Here is a 17,455-nt window from a genome sequence, read left to right on the forward strand (position 1 = left end):
AATTCTATGTTACTCAGTGCTCATTGTGATAAGTATAGTCATTATCTGTCAGCATAGAGCATTATTAAAATATTATTGACTATATTCCCCATATCATACTTTTTATCTCTATGATATTTATTTTATAACTGGAGGTTTCTACTCTTAATCTCCTTTATCTATTTCACCCATCTCCCCTCCAACTCCCCTCTGACAACCAGTAGTTTATTCTCTATATTAGAGAGTGTGTTTGATTTTTTTTTCTTTTTTAGATTTCGCATACAAGTGAAATCATATGGTATTTTTCTTTCTCTGTCTGGCTTATTTCACTTAGCCTAATATGCTCTAGATCCATCCATGTTGTTACAGATGGCAAGATCTTCTTGTTTTTATGGCTGAGTATGGTTTTCCACAGTGACTACACAGTGGCTACACCAATATGCATTCCCACCAACAGTACATAAGGGTTTCTTTTTCTCCACATCCTCACCGATATTTATTTCTTGTCTTTTTGAATCTAGCCATTTCAATAGGTGTAAGGCGATCTGACTGTGGTTTTGGTTTGCATTTTTTCTGATGGTGAGTGATGCTGAGTACCTTTTCATGTGTCTGTTGGCCATTTGTATGTCTTTGAAAACATGTCTTCAGGTCATCTGCCCATTTTTTAATTGGATTATTTGTTTTTTTGGTATCGAGTTGTATAAGTTATTTGCATATTTTGCACATTAATTTCCTATTGGATATATCATTTACAAATATCTTCTCCCATTCAGTAGGCTACCTTTTTGTTTTGTTTCCTTTCCTTCACTGTGCAAAAGCTTTTTTATCTTGGTGTAGTGCTGATAGTTTATTATTGCTTTTAAGTTTTTTGCCTGAGGAGATTATATATAGAAAAATGTTGCTGAAGCCTATATGTAAGAATTTACTATCTTACGTTTTCTTCTAGGAGTTTTACGGTTTCAGGTTTCACATTTAGATCTTTAACCCATTTTGAGTTTATTTTTGTGTATGGCATGAGAAAGTAATTTAGTTTCATTCTTTGCATGTAGCTGTCCAGTGTCATTTATTGAACACATATACAATGGTCTTTTCCCCATTGTATATTCTTACTTACTTTGTCAAAATTAATTGATTATATAAGCATGGGTTTATTTCTAGGATCTGTTTTACTTCATTGACCTGTGTGCTTATTTTTATGCTAATATTATGCTATTTTGATTACTATAGCATTGTAGTATATCTTGAAATCTGGGATTGTGATATCCCAGCTTTGTTCTTTCTTAGGATTGCTTTGGCTATTTGTGATCTTTTGTAGTTCCATACAAATTTTCATTTTATTTGTTCTAGTTCTGTGAAAATGCTTCTGATATTTTGATAGTGCATTGAATACGTAGATTGCTTTGGGTTGTATGAACATTTTAATGATATTAATCTTCCAATGCACAAATATGAAATAATTTTTAACTTGTTTGGGTCATCTGGCATTTCTTTCACCAATGTTTTATAGTTTTCAGAGTATAGATCTTTCACCTCCTTCATTAAATTACTCCTAGGTATTTTATTAGTTTTGATGTGATTGTAAATGGGATTGTTTTCTTAATTTCTCATTCTGCTACTTTGTTTTTAATATATAGAAATGCAGCAGATTTCTGCATATTAATTATGTATCTTGCAACTTTACTGAATTTATTTATCAATTATAATATTTGTGGATTCTTTAGGGTTTCCTGTATATAGTATCATGTCATCTGCAAATAATGATAGTTCTACTTCTTTGCCAATTTGGAAGCTATCTATCTATTTATTTATTTATTATTTGTTTATTTATTTATTTATTTATTTATTTATTTATTTATTTATTTTTCTTGTCTGATTGTTGCAGCTGGGACTTCCAGTACTATGTTGAGTAAAAGTGATGAGAATGCACATCTTTGATTTGTTTCTGATCTTAGAGGAAAAACTTTCAGTTTTTCAGCAATGACCATGATGTTTGCAGTGGATTTTTCATATGTGGCCTTTATTATGTTGAGGTATGTTCCCTCTAAATCCACTTTTTCCAGAGTTTTTATAATGAATGGATATTTTATTTTGTGGAATGCTCTTTATGCATCTATTGAGATAATCCTATCTTTTTAAAATCTTTCTTTGATAATGTGATTTATCACATTGGATGATTTGCAAATACTGAACTACACTTGCATCCCTGGAACAAATCTAAATTGATTGTGGTGAATGCTTTTTAACGTATAGTTGAATTTAATTTGATAATATTTTGTTGAGGATTTTTGCATGTATATTCATCAGAGATACTAGCCTGGAATTTTTGTTTTTGTTTTTGTCTTGTCTTTAGTATCTTTGTCTTTTTTAGTATCTTTAGTATCTATGAGGTAATGATAACCTCATAGAATGAATTTGGAAGTTTTCCTTCCTCTTCTGTTTTTTGGAATAGCTTGAGAAGAATAGGTATTAACTCTTTTTTAAATGTTTGGTAGAATTAATCTGTGAAGCCATCTCATCCTGATCTTCAGTGGGTTTTTTGTTTACTGATTCAATATCATCACTAGTAATTGGTCTGTTCAAATTTTCTATTTCTTCTTGTTTCAGTTTTGGAAGATTATATATTTCTAGGAATTTGTCCATTTCTTGTAGGTTGTTTAATTTATTGGCATGTATTTTTTTATAATATTCTCCTATAAAACTTACTATTTCTGTGGTATCAGTTGTTATTTCTCCTTTTCCATTTCTGATATTATATATTTGAGTTCTTTCTCTTTTTTCCTTGATGAGTCTGGCTAAAAGGTTATCAATTTTGTTGATCAAAGAACCATCGCCTGGTGTCACTGACCTTTTTTTTTTTTTTTTTGTCACTGACCTTTTAAATTGTTTTTATTTTCTATTTTATTTATTTATGCTTTAATATTGCCTTCCTTATTCTAGCTTTGGGCTTTATTCTTTTTCTGGCCCTTTTAGATGTAAGTTTAGGGTGTTTATTTGAGATTTTTCTCATTTCTTGAGCTAGGTCTGTATTGCTATAAATTTCCCTCTTAGAAAACCTTTTGCTGTGTCCCAAAGACTTTAGAGCATTATATTTTTATTTTCATTTGTTTCCATGTATGTTTTAATTTCCTCTTTGATTTCTTGGTTGACCCATTCACTGTTTAGTAACATATTAGTTAGCCTTCTTATATTTGTGTTCTTTCCAGATTTTTTTTTCTTGTAATTGATTTCTAGTTTCATAACATTGTGGCTGGAAAAGATGCTTTATATGATTTTAATTTTTTGGACCTGGGTTTTGATTATTCCAGTCCAATAAGATGGTTTTCAGTGACTTGAGGGACTTTGACCAAATTTAGCTTTCTTTGTTGTCATTGTGGGTGTTTAAAATGTATTTATTTGTTGTTAATTTTTCTTTTTCATTTACTCTTCATTTTCCCATTTGTTCTTGTCTTTTTAATTTTCTTTTTCTTCTTTTTTTTTCCTACTTATATTTTCTCAGTCTTTTCTTTTAAAATTTAGTTTGTATTTATTTTGTCTATTTTTATTTTTTTTGGCATTTTGTTTTGATTCCATTAAAAGATCAGTTTGTCAGATGGGCTTTATTTATTTATTTATTTATTTTTTAATTTTTATTTATTTATGATAGTCACACAGAGAGAGGGAGAGAGAGGCAGAGACACAGGCAGAGGGCGAAGCAGGCTCCATGCAGGGAGCCCGACATGGGATTCGATCCCGGGTCTCCAGGATCGCGCCCTGGGCCAAAGGCAGGCGCCAAACCGCTGCGCCACCCAGGGATCCCTTAGATGGGCTTTAGAAGTGATTTTTTTAAAGTGAATTGGACAAAGCTTCTCATCAACTTACCTCAATTTTAATCTGATTTCTTGGTACCTTCAAGATTAGTTTAGCAGTAAGTTCATAATGTTGCCAGGCCTCTCTTTCATATCTACTGAGAAGGAGACCTGCATTCCAACTACTGACTCCTTGAGATTATCAGTAATGGTAACTACATAAAGAAGAAATTAGTCTAACACGTCTTGACTCAAAAAGAGGTGTCTGAGAAAGTCATTGATGAAACTCAGTGGAACTCCTTCAGTAGTGTATAAGAGAAAGAGGCCTGAGCAAATTTTGTCAGTGTCTGATATACAGAACTGCCACCAAAAATGTATTGCTTGTAGATACTTTCTGTGACAGCCCCTCCTCCCATGCTGGCCTAGAACTCTTCCAGGTTCAAAAGTACACCAAGGATCTAAGGTATATGTATAGAGCTGTAGTCGTCCTATATATACTGTTCAGGGAATCCCTGCCTTTTGATAGACAGAACTTCAAGAAGCTACAGGAGTGGATACGGAGCAGAATATATCATATTCCATTCTACTTGCCCATGGAATATGGAAACCTGGTCAAGAAATTTTTCATTCTTAATTTTAGTAAAGAGAGTCACTTTAAAACAAATAATGAAGGCTCAGTTGATAAATGTGTGGGACATGAAGAAGAACTATAGCCCTACACTTCCTGACTACAACAACCCCTAGTGGGTGGTATTCATGGGTTGGCAATATAAAGAGATGCAGGGCTCACTGATGGGCCAAAAGTACTATAAAATAATGGCCTTCTGTCTCCTGGCCTGTAAGAGGTATGAGTTGGAGGCCTGAATCATTACTTTAATGAATGAGGGACTTTGACCTCTCTGTATCCTGAATTCTTTGCCCTTTTTTTCTTCCCAGAACCGGATATTCTCTACAAGCTGCTGTGCAAGGGATATTTGCCCCTCTTTTCAGGAGCTTATGTTTCTTCCATGTTTGTGGGGGAGAAGAGATAGTTTTATAGAAAATAAAAAATTCAAATGAGAAAAAAATTAGTAAAAATTAATAGACTAAAAAATTATAGAAATTATAAAATTGCCAAACAACAATGTTAAAATGCCCACTATGAGTATGCCCCATATGCTCAAGTATTTAGAAGAAACATAGGGCATGGTCAGGTGATGAATGGAAGATATAAAAGAGAAATCAAAATGACTTTTAAGGTGAAAAATATCTGAAATGAAAATTTCACTAGGTGGTATTAACACTAAATTAGTTACTGCAGAGGAAATGATCAATGAATGTGAAGAAATAGCAACAAATATTAGCCAAAGAGAAGCACAGAGAGAAAGAATGTTGAAAGCAGTAAACAGAGCTTCAGAACCAATGTTGAAAGCAGTAAACAGAGCCTTGTTCAGGGTTAACAAGTGATCTAACAAAACTGTAAGTAGAATCTCAGAAGGAGAGAAGAGAAAAAAAGGACAAAAATATATTGAAGAAATAATGACAAAAAATGTTCCATATTAGATGCGAACTATTAACTCATAGATTTAAGAAGGTAAATAGACACCACTCAGGAAACACACACACATACACACACCTCAAAGTACACCATAATTGAATTGCAGAGCATCAGTTAGAGAGAAATCTTAAAAGCAGCTAGAGATAAGAGACAAATTATATAAAGGGACTAATGATAAGAAATATCACCTACTTTTTGTGAGAATCGACATAAGCCAGAAGGGAGTGGTACAACATCTTTAAAATGCTAAAATTAAAGTGTCAATGTAGGATTTTATATTCACTAAATCTGTTCTTCACAAACGAAGGTAAAATAAAGACCTTTCCAGAAACACCAAAGCTGAGCATATTTATTGCCAGAAGACCTTAACTATAAGAAATGTTAAAGTATGGGTTTTTTTCAGGCTGAAATAATATGCCTAAAATTTGGATCTATACAAAAGAATGAAAATGTTGAAAGTGGTAAATACTTGAATATACATATGACTTTTAACCCATTGTTTCAAAATCTTTTAATGGAACGCAGTATTTAAAGCAAAATTAACAACACTATAATGGGGTGGTCATAATTTTTGTAGAAGTAAATTGATTTACTACATTAGCACAGAGTATTCAATGGGCATTTCATAGTTCACTGCTGCAATGTTTTTACATTATATGTGAAGTGGGATGATATTTGAAAGTAAACTTTGATGAGTAAAAATGCATTTGTAAACTATAGAGCCAACCAGCCTAAAATATAAAAATAAAACAAAGAGCTAATTAATAAACAGTAGAGATAAAGTCATAAAACATACCCAACCTTAAAAAGGGCAGAAAAGGGGTAAAAGATATAAGGAACAGAAGGAATAAATGCAAAATATATAACAAGATGGTAGATTTACACCAAACCTATTAATAGCTACATTCAACTTAAATATTCTGAACGTTCCTGTTTAAAGGCAGAAATTGTCAAACTGGATAAAGATGAGATCCAAAAATATGCGTCTATAGGAAATACAGTGGATTAAACGTCTACCTTTGGCTCAGGTCATGATCTTGGAGTCCTGGGATTGAGTCTGGCATTGGGCTTCCTGCTCAGCTGGGAGTCTGCTTCTCCCTCTCCTTTTGCCCCACTCATGCTCTCTCTCTCAGATAAAAATATAAAATCTTTTTAAAAAGATAGATATTGGTTAAAAGCGAAAGAACACAAAAAGATATAGCATGCAAGCAGTATAAGAAATATAAATTAGCTATATTATTAGACAAAGATAACTTCAGAACAAAGAATCATAAGAGATAAAGGCGAATTTATAATAATGAACAAATGCACTTATGTGAAAGCTTAATAATGTGTGGACCTAATAATAAATATACAAAATGCATGGAGTAAAAAGTGATAGAATCGGAAGGAATAAATTGACAAATCTATAATAATAGTAGGAGATTTCTAAACTCCCTTCTTTTTAGAACAATTAGAAACAATGATAGTTATTTAGAACACAAATGCTATCAGCTAGCTTTACCTAATTGAATGTATGGAACACATATGGAACACTTCACCCAGCTGCAGGAGAATACATATTCTTTAAAGTGCACATTGAACATTCTTTAAGGTAGGCTCTATTCTGGACCATAGAATAAACCTCAACTAACCAAAAGATTTTAAAATTAACCTAGAAATAAATAACAAAAAAGCTATCTGGGAAATCCCCAAATACTTGAAAATGAAGCTATACATTTCTAGTTAACTTATAAAGGAAGAAATCAAAGGGAAATTAGATCATATTTTTAACTGAATGAAAACTCAGCATATCAAAATTAGTGAGATGCAGTTAAAGCACTGCTGAAAGTGAAATTTATGTCTTTAAAAGCTTATATTGAAAAAGAGGTCTAAAATCAATTGTTTAAGTTTCCACTTGAAGAATGTAGGAAAAGAATAAAGCAAACTCAAAGTAGGCAAAAAGAAGGAAATGGTGAAGAGAAAAAAAATCAATGAAGATCCTAGAGAAAGGTTTAGTGAATTCTGAGAGTAGTCACAACTTATATTGCCTTTAAGTTCTTTATTGTTGCTATTCTTGTCTGTCTCTAGCACATGCTAAGACTACATCTTGGTCTCCACAGTCATGGAGACCTGACGGAAAGGTCTGTTACCAAAGCAGAGGCAAAATGACTCAGTGTTAGGCAATAGTAGCTGGACAGAAAATGATTTCAAGATGGTAAGAGGAAATCTGTGAAGGAACAGACCAGTAGCATGAGGCCAACTGGTTGGCTGTGATAGTGAGCCACAATTAGGATATATATGAGAATCATACTAAGTTTTTCTAGAGTTTCCTAGAGACATGTGGGCAAGGAAACCTGGAAAAAAATGGGCCTTCTACAGTCAGTTAGGATCAGGACTTTGAGATTTAAGAATTAAGGAAATATATTACCTCATAGGCTATTTAAGTTTGGAATATTTGAGCCAATGATTTTGGTAAAGCTATTTTCTCTTTTCTCTATGGTTAAGAATGGGTATTACTAGAAGTTTTCACTGTGAGGAAATGGTAATGTTCTTAATTCAGGAAGAGAATTGGTTGATGAGACATGAGAGTTCAAGGGGGAAGCTATAAGTAATGATGTAGATGGCCTAGGATGTCTCAACCATATGCTGCCATACAGGAACCAATATGTTAGATTTTGGCCACTTTTAAGTAGTGGGGACTCCTACTAGAACCCCAGTCTTCTGATTTCTCATACAATACCTTTCCCATTTATTGTGATTTTTTGAATTTTACTGATTAAAGTATATAGTAAATCAAATCATTGGGAAGTCATTTACTTAGCAAATATTTATTGAATATTTTCAAAGTGCCATGCACTGTTTTAAGTTTTTGAGACACAAGAATGAAAAAGAGAGACATCCTCTTGGCTTTCATGGTACATAGTATGAGGGTAGATAGAAACATACACTTGTTAAAAAGTAAATGGAGAAGATATTTTCAGTGCTATCAAGGGGAAAATATGTTGTGATTGAGTGACTGGCAGAGAAGTGAGAATGACATTAGACAGAGTGGTCAGGAAAGGCCTCTTTGTACAGTGGCATCTTAGTTGATGTTAAATGGTGTGAAGACAGCCCTCTGTGTGAAGAACCTTCCAGTTAGAGAAAAGGACAAGTCTCCAAGCTGGAATATGCTGTCTGTTTGCAGCTGGATCTGTCTAGAAAAAGTAGCCACAAATAGCAAAGAGGCTCTATGGGTGATCCAAGAGAACTATTTCTGGTTCTCCTTCCACCACCATTTAACTCTCGTCTTTATTTTTTTTTTCACCTGTTAAAGGGTCATAATCAGTGTCTCTTCTGTTCCCCAAACATACAAGATAGCCAGAAACATTGAATAATATCACTTATGTGAAAGCAACCCAAAAATCTGAAAGGAATTCTCCAGCCAGCAGGAGGTTAGGATTAGAACAACCACTGAGAGCTGGAGAGTTGCCTGATCCCCACAGAGGCCATATGATCCCCTACTAAAACTTTCTTCACTCTGGCTCATTTGCTTGCATGTGCTAGGAAATTTAAATAAATAAACAAATAAATAAATAAGTAAATAAATAATAAGTTGGCCTCTGCCCTTCCTCAGGATTAGGGTATTAGGGTTAGTTTAAGAAAACAGGTTAGGGCCTGTGAAAGGAAAATGCTAGGGGAGAGTAGAATGTATTTCAATGTTACATTATACCTTGGAACAGTGGGGAGTAAGAGACCTTCTCACTTGTCAATATAGTTTAGCACAAAACCATGCTGTATTTAGGCTTGTGCCCAATCCCAGAACCACATTCTCCCTGAAATGAGGTGAATGCTTTAGGGATATGTTCAAATTACTTCCATCAGGGCAAAGCCAATAAATGCATTAGGGAGCTTTAAAAAAAAAGCTTTTCTCTTGTTTAAGAGGAAGATAAATAATTACATTTGAGTTTATGACCCTGGTTTTTAGGACAAATTTTAAAGCCAGTTTCCAGCCCCACAGTGCTGCAACATGAGTGTGTGCGTGTGTGCGCGCGCACACACACACACACACACACACACACACACACTGGTATTTTGAGGATGCCAGCCTGTTTTTCATCCAAGATGATTCCAGCTCAATGAAACAGAACAGGAAGGGAACAGTTTCCAGAAGACAGAGGTACACCAAAAGGAATCTACTACTTTGGGAGAATTGAAGAAAGGTTAGTGAATTTCACAGACGGTCTACAACTCTTCATGAATAATCTATGAAAGAACTAAAAATAGGAAAGCCTTCCATGATGCTATTTATGAGGTAATAATAGAACATGCATGTAGATCGCTTACTGGGGACATCTCAGGCAGTCTGAATGGTTATCTCATTAAAAGAAGTACTTGGTATCTGTAGATATATAGATGGAGATATAGTTCCTACTGAATGATATAATTTATGAAACTTAATGTAGCCTCCTTAATATAAATCTTTTAGAATGATGGTAGCAATCCTATCTCCCCACCATCTATGAAATATCCTAGGGCCATATTTAGATGGGTGACAGGCAGCAAGCTGAGCTAGTTTTTAAAACTAGTTCCTTTCCTCAGAAGTTTTCATGCCTATTTAGGGCAGAGGTGACAAATCTGTAGAAGAGCCTTCAATGAACATTTCTGTTGCTTTTGGCCCCTCTCCACCCCCATTTAAGAAGATTGGATTCATAGCCAACATTTAAAAACTCAGATAACTTGAATGTCCAACTTCTCTTAAGATATGGGATGACCTAGCAACACTAGACTCGTCTTCTTACATAGCTACATTTATTTAACATTGAGTAGCAACTCCCCTTTAGACAGGACATGTTGGTTTTTTCCCCTAGGTCTTCACCTGGTCCACTTATATCTTCCTCCATTTGATTTTTAACCCCTTATGTGGAGACATCATGTATGCTTGTCTCCTTACCACCACTCTTATTGCTCTATGAGGCAAAGTTTGGCACATACAGCATATCTATATCTTGTAAGTAGTTTGTATTCTATAATTCAGTTGCAGGTAAGCTTTTTGGAACTAACCATTTATCCATAGAAAAAATACTAATTCAATTTTACAAATATTAATTGAAGTCCTATCAAATGCAAATCACTATACAAGGCACGTGGTAAGGAGGGTAATTAGAACAAAATATATGGTTCTTGCTCCCAAAAAGTCCAGGAAGGGCCTTTAATATTTGTTTAATATATAGTGCATTTGAAATGAAAACATAGTGGAAATATAATTTGCAATTACTTGCTAGGTAAAAAAAAGTTGCATGTTGCATGTTTTATTCTAAAACCTGCTTCCTGTGGATAAGCAAAGATAATAAGAAGTGGATGTTGACAGTTGTCAGTATTCTGAAGGAAAACATTGAGAAACTGTTAGAAATTTAGAGGTAAATGATACTTGTTCCCTTGACATTTTTAGGTTTTGAACCATTATATTATTTTTCTATTTAGGAAGAGGCAAAATGTAGAGTGAAAGGAGAAGAGACAGGTGTATAGGGAAATAGAAAAGGGAAAGCGAAAAGAAAGAGAAAGATTATTTTTTCATCTTTACAAAGGCTGTGAAAGCTAGATTGCTGAGTTGGAACTAATGAGGAGAGGAGATGCACTTGTGTGTGGAATCCTGATCTGACTATTGATGAAGACTGATAAAGACACTTCTCTTACCAAAGCCAATGTCTTTCACATTGGGAATTCTAAAGATCAGTTGTCAGTCTTCATGTTCTACTTAATTTATCAGAACTATTTAACACAGGTGATCATTCCATCCTTCTAGAAATACTTTGGCTTGAAGGACACCATACAATCTTGGTTTTTCCTACCTTATTGGCTACTCCTTTGCACTTCTACAGATTCTCCTGATTCCCCCAATCTCAATGGTAGAATGATCCCAACACTTAATGATCGAGCTCCTTTGCTTTTCTATCTACTCGTACCAACTTAGAGGTCTCATCTGCCTCATGGCTTTAAATACCACCCACATACTAATCATCCTTGAATACATACCTCAGCCAAATACATACCTCAAATACATATTCCAGATTGGTCGAGTTTTAATATCTCCACTTGGTATCTAATAAATAGAGATCTCAATTTTAACATGCACAAAAGCCAATTCTTCATTTTTCTTCTCCAAGTTGCTCCTCCCTCAGTTTCTCCTTCTTAAATAATGCAAAGGCCATCCACTTGGGTTCAGGGAAAAACCATTTAGAATCATCCTTCACTTGTCTATTTCCCTCACCCTACATTTAATCTGTTTGCAAATAATTTTTGACCTGAAAAATCCAAATTCATACAACTTATCACTTATATCATTATCATCTTGGTATAAGCCATCATTATCTCCCTCTTGGGTAATAGCAACTTAAGGCTCCCATTCTTATCTCACCAATGGTCTATCTTCAACAGAGACCAGATAAATTATTTTAAAATATAAGATCATATCCATCCTCTGTTCAAAATCCTCTAATGGCTCCCCATTTCACTAAGAGCAGAATTCCAAGTCCTTACAGTGATCTCTAAACCTACAAAATCTGGTAGCTCATTACTTTCTGAGCTCACTTCCAACAACTTCGCCTTCCTCTCTAGATTGCAGTCCTATTTGTCTTTTTCCCATTTGAACATTTCAGAGATGCCCACTGACTGTGGTCCTTTTCATTTACTTTTTTTCCTGCTTAGAATGTTAATATCACAGATACATGCTTCAGTCCTTTGCTCAAAAGTTAAAACTTCTCATGGAGACCTTTCCAAAACATGTTATTCAAAACCAGACCTCTATGTAGAAGCTAGACACCTCCAATCCCTCTAACTTCTCTATTTTTCTCCGTAGAAATTATCACCATACATACTGTAACTTCTACTTGCTTGCTTTTTAAGAGCCCTACACTGAAATGTAAATAGATCTTTGTTTGGCTATGTTTCCTCAGCTATACTTTTCAGTCTCATGACTTATTTATTTTATAACTGTAAGTTTGTACTTCTTAATCCCCCTTAATTTATTTTATCCTTTCCTCTGGCAACCACCAATTTGTTCTCTGTATTTATGGAACTTTTTCTATTTTTTGTTTGCTTGTTATTTTGTTTTGTTATTTAGATTCCACATACAAATAAAATCATATGGCATTTGTTTTTCTCTCTCAGACTTATTTCACTTAGAATAATACCCTCTAGGTCCATCCATGCTGTTGTGAATGGCAATTCTTCATTCTTTTTTATGGCTGAATAATATTCCATTGTACATACACAGTATATCTTCTTTATGCATTCATTTATTTGGACACTTTGGTTGATTCTGTATTTTGGCTATTATAAATGCAGCAATAAATATAGGGGTGCATATATCTTTTCAAATTAGTGTTTTCACTTCCTTTTGGTAAGTACGCAATAGTGGAATTAATGGATCATATAGTATTTCTATTTTAAAATTTTTAGGAACCCCCATACTGTTTTCCATACTAGTTGCATCAATTTGCATTCCCACCAACAATGCATGAGTGTTCCCTTTATTCTACATCTTTGTCAACATTTGTTATTTCTTTTCTTTTCTTTTCTTTTCTTTTCTTTATTTTTATTCTAATTTATTCTAATTTATCACTATTCTTACTGTTGTGAGGTGATATTTCATTATGGTTTTGATTTCCCTGATGATGAGTGATGTTGAGCACCTTTTGGTGTGTCTATTGGCTATCTGCCTTCTTTAGGAAAATGTCTATTCAAGTCCTTTGCCCATTTTTAATTTTTTTTTAATTTAAAATTTTAATTTGGTGTTGAGCTGTATAAGTTCTTTATATAATTTGGATATTAACCCCTTATTGTATATATCACTTGCAAATATCTTTCCCATTCAGATTACCTTTTAATTTTGTTGATAGTTTCCTTCACTGTGCAAAAACTTTTTAGTTTGATATAGTCCCAGTTGTTTATTTTTATTTTGTTCCCTTTGTCTTGGGAAACAGATCTGGAAAAATACTTCTAAGGCCTGTGTCCAGGAGTTTACTGCCCATGTTTTCTTTTAGAGGTTTTATGGTTTCAGGCCTTACATTTAAGTCTTCAATCCATTGTGAGTTTATATTTGTGTGTGGTATAAGAAAGTAGTCCAGATTCATTGTTTTGCATGTAGCTACTGAGTTTTTGAAGGAAGACATTTTTGTCTGTTTTACTTATTGTGTCCTTCTCATACCCAGGGTAATGCAAAGTATGGGCTCAACAAGTAGCTATTTAATGAATGAGTAAAAAGTAATGGTGCAACTAATTATTTTATCAGATAGCAACCTTGTTCAAACACCAGGTGGCATCTAGCACCACCGTTCCAAGACAGTTTCATAGACCATCATTTAGGAGAGGAGGTGAGAAGTACAGGGCAGTTTATGGTTCAAATAAACCTATTTGACCTTTTTCCTTCTTTATCACCGAATCATATGCCATCCTCCATTCCCTCCCCACCCTCACCATGGGGCCATATGTATAAGTTGGAGGGAGGGGTACTGATAAAATAGTGGAGTGTGGCATGGGAGTCTGGCCACCTGCCCATATAGCTTACTGGTGCCTTCTGTACTTTCTCATACCTGATACCAAAAGTAACACATCCATTTTAACGATGAATTGCTGCTGAGTCCTCTGAACCTTATGCCTTGATGGGTTTGGAAATCCAGCTCCTGATGGGAAGCTAGGGCCACTGATCAATTGGTGTTCCATGATCTGATATTCTATTCCAGCCAGGAATGAATAGCATATTTTTTTAAGTGGCCAAGAAATCTCTTCAGTAGATAGAATGAGCCTTGCTATCAAAATATACCTAGAAGTCTGTAATATCATTCTCATATTAGAGCTCACCATAAACTCTACACATCTATTGTCAACACAGATACCTCTAATACCATAAGGTCTGCTAGGTCTCATGCCCCAAATAGAATGACTGCTTGCACTACAATTTGGGCCTGTTGCAGATCTCTTTCCTGTTCTGGGATTCATTCAAAGCCATAAGTCTTCTGTGTCTCTCAGTAAATGGGTGGAAGCAGTATTCCAAAGTGTGGAATATGTTGTATCCAGAACCTAAAAAGGCCTACCACACATTGTGCTTCCTTCATATTGATGGAGGTTATGAGACGCTGTGATTTGTCACTCACTTTGGAGAGGATGTCCCAGCATACAGTCTTGGCTGGAAGGAGAGTAAGAAGGCTGTTTCTTAGTCTTCCACTTGGTTTTTCTTATAATAGCTCTTAACCTACAGACTAAAGGAGATGTGTATAGGTCCTAACAACTACCAAGAATATTTATTCCAATTATACACCCAGAGACTAGGGAAATGATGATGGAGTAGGTCCATGGTCCTCAGTGGACCCATAGTGGGCAGGTATGGACCAGAACTCCACTTATTGCATGTACCCATTTAGCCCCACTAAAATAGAGGTCCATTGAGATGCTTTGATAAAGATGTCAATTTGGACTCTGTCCTACAGTTCTCATCCAAATATTTGGATATTTCTTTTTCAAGTATGAAGTTATTTGAGTAAATGGACAGAGATCCCTTATGTAATAATCATTACCAAGCAACCTTTCATGGTGTTATGGAATTCTTTTTCCTGGAGACATGACATTTCCATCAGCCAGTGTATTCCAGGACTGAGAAAGGCTCAGGTCTGGATATCGGACAAGTTTGTGAATCTTTATTGAGATGTCCACCTCTAGCCTCTTGATCATCCATCCTTAATTTCTTTTCATTGTACATCTTGAGCAATACTTTCAAAGGCTGCCCATTTATCATGACATTTGGAGTACCGTGTTCTATTAACCATTTCCATGGTTCTTTAGAGGTCAGCTTCCTTGATTACTACTTTGACCTTACTATTTATTAAGATAATTGTGTTCCCCTTGCTTTTTTCAGTTAAGTGGGTTATTTTCAGTGGGTTGAGTTACCTATATCTTTTATATGAGGATCCTCTCATGTCCATTGTTATTGGGGAGCCTAATTCTTTAGCAGAATCTCTCATTGCCCTGGAAGACCAAAGACAGCTGTCACTGAGCTTACTGATGCTAGTGCCCATCTTACTGGAATGTCACTTAACACTTTGGTAAATGGATTGCTCTCTAGGCCCTTTCTTAGAACATTATAAATGGGTTGGTTTTATGGATTATGTATTATATGTTATCTAGCAGCCTCACTTCTCTGAATCTTTTGATTACTGTCTTTGCCATCTGTCTCAATTCTACTTCATTAGGTGTGGGCTATTGCTTTGTCCAAGCTTCTAAGAATCATCCTAGCAACATATTAGCACTGTCTTCTGGGGTCCTTGATGGGGTGTAAATCTTGGATCACAAGAGACTGCTCACATATTGACAAACTCATCCCTTTCCAACTTCACATTCTGTTCTCCTTGATACAGCATACCCAGGATGCATGTAAACTATCCTGGCTCCTGCTGAGAAATGTTGACTAGGTGGTACAGCTTCTTTGATATATAGTTTTTAAGTTCCTTTAGCAGGTTAACTATCACTGATGGATTGTTATAACTTTCTCCATGAACTGGTGGCCAGGAGAAAATGTGGAGCAGATCATAAAGGGTATAGGTTATTTTGGAAGTACAAAAGCATCTGTACCATATATGAGCAAAAGTGGAATGAGGAGTGCAAGACTTTAAAGAGAGAGGAGTGGACTACTTTTGAATAGCTAGAGGATTCAGGGCAGTCTGAACGTCTCCAAAGGTTCAAGTTTTCCTAATGCATCAACCAACATGTTCCCATCTCAAGTCTCCATGTCCTACTCCTTCCCAACCAGAACACTGCCTATATTTTAAAAAACAACCTGGTATGGAGAAGTCAGCTCTCTCTGCAGCTCTGTCTGGGTTCGATCTGCAGTTTTCCTGTCCTCTGGTTGCAGGAGATGAGTCTTTTTTATATTACTGGCAAGGCCCTTAGCGTCTTGTACCACCTTATGTTGGCAGTATTTTACCCTTGGGGTTTCATTTCCATCTCAGTTCTCCATTAGTGGGATTTTAAATAGTTGCACCATAACTGTACACTAGTAATGGGATTCTCATCTTGGAGCTAGGTGATGATCCAGCTTGTAAATTCCATTTTATAGTTGTCATCCTAGAATCATATTTGGCAGCAATTGTCCCAGGTTGGCTTCCTCAGGTGACTGAGACTGAAATTTGCATCAGGAAGTTAACTGAAGAGTGCTTTTAATAATAACAGCTGTGATGAGTGAGAGTTGCTGGACTGGGCAAAGGGAGAAGTTGAATTGTGACATAGTTTCAAGAAGGGCCTCAGTTGATTCTATGTTGATATCTGGAACTGTGATGTTCTTCACAGTTGTTCTAAGTGAGTCAAGAGCCTTAGTACTCTAGCACCACCAGTCACTGGATGCAGAAACCTCCAGGAAGGGGGATGTGTATTCTTTCAGCTTAGAGTAATTCCTGGGGAGGAACTCAGTTGTGAGCTATTAGCAGTCTGTACTCCTGGAAGCTGGAGAAATGGGTTTGTCAGTCTTAAAAGAGTATTTGGGCAGTGGACCACAAAGTTCACCATCGTTACCAATAGAGATATGTTGAATTAATGATTGAATGGTCTTTTTGTGGTTACAAACCTCTGGAATGTAGATTCCTTTTGGGTTATTATGTAGCAATTAGAATAGCACCTTCCATATAATAGTTGATTGGTCATTATGTGTTCATTGAATATATGAAAGAATAAATTTTAGGTCTCTTGACTATTCTAGGTCCTAGTCAATACTTTGGAGATTTTAACTGTAATCCCTCTGCATTATGGTTTTATAAAATTTGTCATCCCCACAAAGAAGGATGATGTGGGTTACTCTTTGTGTGGAACAGTGACTGGGAAGGTCACTTTGAGATATGATGATGTGAGTGGGTACTACCTTAGCCCAATTGAATTGCAGCTATGACTTTAAACCATGATGTAGAACCCACTCGAGCCTAGTGGATGTCAATTCATTGGCATGCATGGGCTTAGATAGAGGCTGAGTCTTGTGTGCTGTGGAAATGGGTATTAGCTTCATTCTGAATACTTAAGAGCATACCAGACATGCTTAAAAATTCTTTCTTGGAAACAGATTGTTGGTAAGTGCTTTATTTCCTCTCTAAATACATAGTTTGTCACCACATGCATTAATTCTTCATTAAATGATGTCAACATTCTACTCAGTAGA

General features: G+C 35.4%; 1 long non-coding RNA gene across 1 annotated transcript; it reads right to left on the reverse strand.

The window, feature by feature from the left end:
* Positions 1 to 6,411: 6,411 nt before the first annotated feature.
* Positions 6,412 to 16,499, reverse strand: LOC111095456. The gene is made up of 3 exons (XR_005357858.1): positions 14,415 to 16,499; positions 11,313 to 11,362; positions 6,412 to 6,449 (listed from the first exon to the last, which is right to left on the reverse strand). It is a non-coding gene; the product is annotated as an uncharacterized LOC111095456 (long non-coding RNA).
* Positions 16,500 to 17,455: the final 956 nt, after the last annotated feature.

Source organism: Canis lupus, chromosome 4 (genome assembly GCF_011100685.1).
Source record: "Canis lupus familiaris isolate Mischka breed German Shepherd chromosome 4, alternate assembly UU_Cfam_GSD_1.0, whole genome shotgun sequence".
In the NCBI taxonomy this organism is placed as follows: Eukaryota; Metazoa; Chordata; class Mammalia; order Carnivora; family Canidae; genus Canis; species Canis lupus.